The 6,480-nt window shown below is 38.1% G+C and overlaps 1 protein-coding gene across 3 annotated transcripts in view; it reads left to right on the top strand.

Moving 5' to 3' along the window:
* Window positions 1-3,694: 3,694 nt before the first annotated feature.
* The window catches only part of LOC109417070 (putative sodium-coupled neutral amino acid transporter 11), a 200,825-nt gene continuing 198,039 nt past the window's right edge, over window positions 3,695-6,480 (top strand). For all 3 annotated transcript variants that reach the window (XM_062853666.1, XM_062853665.1, XM_062853664.1), the window contains exon 1: window positions 3,695-4,354. The gene's annotated coding sequence lies outside the window, so the exon portion shown is untranslated. The remainder of the gene's footprint in view (window positions 4,355-6,480) is intronic.

Here is a 6,480-nt window from a genome sequence, read left to right as displayed (position 1 = left end):
ACACGGCTGACGGAAGGCTAAATTGCACCAAATGTCTTTATTCTCAATGCTCGACCTTCCCCTATGTTTTTTTTTCTTAAGGTACAGGTGGTTTGTTTGCATGGACTTTAATTAGATAACACAACTTTTCCTGCTGTGGACAGGAAAAATCAACTTAGTCAGTCGAAAAAAAACTGATCTTATGCTTTTGGAACAGACAGGAAAAATAAAATACCTAATAAAAAAACCACGTGGCTTAGTCGCAAAACCAACCCCACCCCCCACCGTCTCTGAATATATCGAGTCCATGATATCAAAATCAAGAAAAAGTGTATATTGGTTCACCAGTCTTCCCAAATGCGAGGTGACGCGACATGTCTTTCGTTTAATAGTTCCTCTTAACTTCTATTATGATTTTCAAAGGTCTCACCATTCTTCCAAATTTTGAGGTGATTTTGTTTGTATAAGTTCTGGGACCATTTCGGCAAGAGCACCTATTTTGGGCACTTGCTTCTGTAACTCAGTCAATTTTCTTCCAATTGACTTGTTTTTTTTTTTTGGAATAAGATGGTAAGATACGCACAGTGTCTGGCAATGTACAAAAAATCATATCAATTGGTTTAAAACTGACAGAGTTATAACAGCAAGTGCCCAAAATAGGTGCTCCTGCCCAAATGGTCCCAGACCCTATATGTTTTGTGTAACCTCACGGTTTCATTGAAAAAATCTTGAATTTCTATATTTAATTTCCTATTTTTCAGCTCTTTTATCGAGTTCAGCTCTTTTATTGACCGATATGCTGATATTACTTACCTTACCGATCAGGCTAAGGCCGGGATGGCCTCTGCTGTACATACTAGCCGTCTCCATTCCACTCGGTCCATGGCTGTTTGTCTCCAGTTCCGCACTCTGCGTAGAGTCCGCAGACCGTCCTCCACTTGGTCGACCCACCTAGCTCGCTGCGCTCCACGTCTTCTTGTACCGGTCGGATGATTCTCGAGAGCCATTTTAGTCGGGTTGCTATCCGACATCCTGATGACGTGACCCGACCACCGTAGCCTCCCGATTTTCGCGGTATGGACGATGGTTCTCTCAGCAGCTGATGCAGCTCGTGGTTCATTCGCCTTTTCCAAGTCCCGTCTTCCATCTGCACTCTGCCGTAGATGATACGCAACACCTTCCGTTCGAAAACTCCAAGTGCGCGTTGGTCCTCTGCACGTAGGGTCCATGTTTCGTGTCCATAGAGGACGACCGATCTAATCAGCGATTTGTAGATGGTTAACTTCGTGTTACGGCGTACTTTATTCGATCGTAGAGTTCTGCGGAGTCCAAAGTAGGCACGATTTCCTGCCACAATGCGCCTCTGAATTTCTCTGCTGGTGTCGTTGTCGGCGGTCACCAGTGATCCCAAGTACACGAATTCTTCAACCGCCTCGATTTCATCACCGTCGATATAAATGTTGGGTAGTGGGCGCGCTGATTCCTCCCTGGAGCCCTTTGCCACCATGTACTTTGTCTTCGACACATGTGTCGATATGCTGATATGCTGATCACAGATTCTGAGGAACACTTTTCACTTTACTAGTTTTTATTTACTTGTTTACTTTTTCATTAGTTTTTATAACTGTTAAGACATCAACAGTATGACAGAAAATTTCAGAGCGTTTTGCATTTTGACTGTTCTTATAAACTTATAAGGTATTAAATAAAACTCATTGAATTAATCTTTTCTTTCCGTTTTGCTTCTTATTCAAAAATATATGTTTTGATTTAATCTACATTTTTTCTTATTTGATTTCTAATTCTTTCTCTTCTCATTATCCGTAATCGATACTTCGGTTGAGCTGTTTTTGAATTTTTGAATTTCATTAATTAGACGTCAAACCTGAAATCAGATGATCGAATGGTTTTTAATTTATGGAAAAAGATTTATAATAGGTTGATCAAACGCAAGGTATTTGAATTATAGTATATGCCATATTTCAAAGAGTTGTAAAACTCAATATTGATATTGATATTGTTTCTACCATCTATCGCAGCAAGGCAGCTGCCTATAGCACTGAAATAATCTGTAATTTGATCAAAATTGTGCTGTTGTTAGTGGTCAGTCATTCTCCTGTATGAAGGGCCAAACACGCACGAAACCCGCGTTAGGGAAAGAGAATCTCCTTCCAGAAAAAAAGTTCTCACGAACAACTGTAAAATCAAGCCACAGGATACTCTCCTCAATAGATGCTCCTGTCCAAATCGTTTCAATCGGGTGCCCTGATGGTCCCATCCCTCCCGTATATTTATGTGTAATTTGTATATAATATAATAGAGGAATTCACTAAACAGATTAAATTGCTGCGTAAGCCATGATTTTCTGCTTATTTGAAATGTTTCATGATTTTGCGAATGAAATAATCAAAGATTGCCTTGGTGATCGCGACGTTTAATCAGTTTAATCAGTTAACGCTGTTAAGTGAATCCCCCTATAATGTCAGACAACTCCTCACAACACCAAGAGACCATCAATTTTTAGAACTATCAAGTTATAATGTAAGCGATAAAAAGATCACACGCTCAGATATTCATTCAATCGTGTTTTGTTTAGATGTAAATGTTGCATTCATAGAATGCAGATCGATAATACTTATGTGGCGTTTATATATTTTCTATGGAGCAATTTTATTTTTTTATGGTGCAATTCAATTTTTATATAGAGCAATATTCAATTTATGTACTATGGGTACAATTTTATTTTTTTATGGAGCATTTGCAGTATGCACTTGCACTTGCACTTTCGAAGCCGACATTTCTCCTATTCTGAAACTAGTTCACATATTCAAAAACAATAATTTCCTTCCTTGTATTCATATATTTTTATATGTATATACAAACAATTCAGATAGATGCATGTATTGGCTACTCTATTTTAAAAACGACACGATATCAATATAATTTTCGATCATCCCTACTATAATCTATGCATGCACCCACCCACACCAAAACCTGCATCGCCTCCGTCAGCATTCTAAACGTGTGGGGTGCATCGCCTAGGCGGCTGAGGATGGAGATGGGTGGTTGCAAACTTGAATGTCAAGTTCAAAACTTTCCCAACCGTATCGCTTTTCCATCCCTTCTGATTTTCGCTCGCTCCCTCGTTCTCTTGGTGACCTCTCTCTCTCGCTGCCTTCAGGATGATTCTCACGTACTCGCCCAGAGCAGCAGCAGCAACAACTGTTTATGTTGACGACATGCTTTCGCTTAGCCTTCATGGGGAAAATTCTATCAAAACAGAGCAACAGACACATGCCATCAGCCAGTCATCAGGTGGTGTCCTGAGCTTTGGGTTTTCTAGGGTTATCGTATGTGTTATTTCTAGAACAATAAGTCTTCTAGTTTATTTTTCTTTGATCAAATTAAGCGTTTTTATTTGTTCTTACTCTATACACATGGACCTACTTTGACAATTCTTCCGATAACATTTTTGAGTATTTTTATGCTAATGCTACTTGGTGTTTAAATGTGCTTTTTTTAATTCTGTTTATGTATATTTTCGATTAAAGCTATATAATTGCTTATGAAGATTGAAACTGTTGCAAAGAGTTTTTTTTTTGTTTTCAAACCTTTATTCTCAAGGTATGAAACTTTGTCATGAGTTTGAATTCACAGCATCTGATGTACTGTTTTAACCATGGCTAACATGGTAACCCTAGCCTCCTCCACAGATAGAAAGGAGAAAATGTCCTGCCAGCTGGTTCGGTCGGTTGGAGAGAACAACACGGTTGAGAACGAGAGGAATCTATCCCCCAACAGCAACAATCACAACGATGAGATAAGGGAATACCGTTTCAGTCCAGTGAGTCCTTCGGCAGGAACATACTGCAGTGGACCTTCGACGAGTGTGGACGCGCGTTCGTTCCGGTGAATACTCCTTCGGTCGCTCACACGCACACTCTTCCCAGCACTAGCTCCGGCAGTTTCTGCACAGAATAGCCCGCATTCTGCACCTATACCCCACCGCCGCCCGTTACAGCATCCTTTTTCGCGTGGAAAAAGCAAGCAACCAGCGCTCGAGCAAGGATTAATCGGCCCGCATTAAATCTGTGCGTTCCCGTGGTGTGTGGTGAGCTTAAGTGAAGTGATTTTTTTTCTTCTTGTGGAGGTCCTTCTGGGGGTGGTTTTGTGTCGGAGGTTGGTCGTGCGTGAAATTTTCCCTTCCACCTTTTCATGATTCGAGGGGGCCCTCAGGTGTCACGTTTAATGATGAGTGTGCTCATCTGCGGAGCTCGGTGGTGTTGAAGTGTGATTCGAGGACCTATTATATGCAGGTACTAGGAGTAAACTGATCTGTGAGCGCGAAGGATTAAATAACACAATTCAATCTACGGTATGCTTGGTTCAATATTCCACTTTTTTCTGCTATGTTTCGACCAAAAACTCAAAAAGTTGAAATAACCCTTTATTGCTCGTGAAAGAATAGAAACGAAATTACATAAATGATCTAAACAAATCAAAACACCCTAAATCATTTTATTCTAAGCTTAGCATGGTAGACTGAGGTACTGAGGTCAACAGTGGCCGATAAAGGGTAGTAAAGCTTTATGAGCGTTGGAACACTTCACTTATTCTCAAATACTTACTGTATGAGATGAACTCTTTCAATTGACCAACATTGATTTCTTTTTTTTTTAATTTAACAAAATGAACAAACATGAAGAAGAAAGTTTTCTTCCATGCCATTTCTATCAAAATATGGAACTGCTATCTAGATCAGTTCATTATCTAGATCAAATATTACGTAACCGGATTTTCAAAATGAGTATTTTTAATGTATTTCAAAAGTGCTATTTTCAGTAGAAGACAGTTTTTTTGTTCAAGTTAACAAACAACTCGGCAGATAACTTTGCTGAAAATTTTAGGTTACACTAATAGGTGGATGAATCATCCAAATTCTCTAAATTTCCGACGTAATGCGTTCGGATTAAAATTATTTTCCCACTTTCTTTGGAAATTACTTTGGTAATACTTTTTAAAAAATTATCTTCGTTTATGCCTTAGGCCATTTTTTGACAAATTTATTGAAGTTTCATATGAAATTTCCATAGAAACTGCTTTTGAAAATCTTTCGGAAATCCTCTTGGCAATCCCATCATAAAATCAGATTTTTAAAATTATTCGAAAAATTGTTAGGTTTTTTTAATCTTCTGGAAAATCCTTATTCCTTTCTTTTGAAAAATTATCAGGCAATGTTTTTTCGAATTTCTCCTACAATTCTTTCTGTGTATTTGTCAGGTACTCCTCGGAAAATGTCCCAATAGATTCCTACGGCATTTTTCACAATATAATAACTTAATTCCAAAATTTCAGTTGTCAAAGTTGTTTAAAAGGAATTGGCTAAGCGTTTTTTTTAAAGAAATGTACAAAGAAATATGAAAAAAAAAATCCTGAAAAATTACGGAAGGTATTGTAAAAGCAATTTCAAAAAAAAAATTGTCAAGGAAAACTCTACGAAAATTTTCAAAAGCGGCGCAAGAGAAATTAAAAAAATAATAAAAATTAGTGTCATGTCTTCTTAACCCTTCAGCGCGCGCGCCGTTGTAAAAAGTACAACACTACCAAAAAACCTCGCTCGTCGTATACAGCGCGAGCGTGGTGCAGTTTCACCTGCTTGATGGCGCGCGTCCTGGAAGGTTAGGGAGCTTTTAAAAGCATTTCAAGAAAAAAAAAATAAATTTCCAAATAAATCAATCATGGGCAAAAATAATCAATAAAATTACAAATTAAGTTTCGATGGAATTTTCAAATAATGCCGAAGAGAGCTAACGAACCAATTCTGACTGTGATCTAACTTATACACACTTTTCGCGACATTGAAATCGAACACATCAGAAACTTCATTAAACGACCTACAACTAGTGTCAAAAGGCCAACATTTGCGTAACTATCGTGCTTTGAGCAGGAATCTACAGAAATAAATGATTACAGGAGGACTACAGGAGCATAAAAACACAGGTTTTGTAACAAATAATTTCAGTCAGTGTGATTAACAACTAGGTCGAAGATAAACAGTCTACGATATTGTTCTCTGTGGTTATCTAAAGTTTTCAGGTTGATCATATTATTATATTATGGACTTGAGATTTGATCGTATATTTGCTCACTTGTGTTGCATAATCGACTGAAGTTATGTCTACGTTAGTACACTAAATTTGTATGTATAGTTGCATCTTCAAAATCACAAGACAAATTGTTAGAAAGAGAGTACAGAGCAAAAATAGCACGTCTTCCCGAGTCACCATCAAACGCCATAACGCTGCCTTTTTTGTGTTATCGGGCATTGCAGTTTAGACTGCAGAGCTTCAATTAAAAAAAAATAATAGGGTAAGTGTTATAGCCATAGTGGTTCCCTTTTTGGCCATAGAGGAAATTTATAAAGTTTTCAAGTTTTGACCTAATATGAAAGCCTGGAGGAGAACGTGCCTCTAGAGCCGACCTACTGATACCTGAATATGA

Source organism: Aedes albopictus, chromosome 2 (genome assembly GCF_035046485.1).
Source record: "Aedes albopictus strain Foshan chromosome 2, AalbF5, whole genome shotgun sequence".
Classification (NCBI taxonomy): Eukaryota; Metazoa; Arthropoda; class Insecta; order Diptera; family Culicidae; genus Aedes; species Aedes albopictus.
Note: the sequence above shows the minus strand (reverse complement) of the source record. Positions and strands in the feature narration are given on the sequence as shown.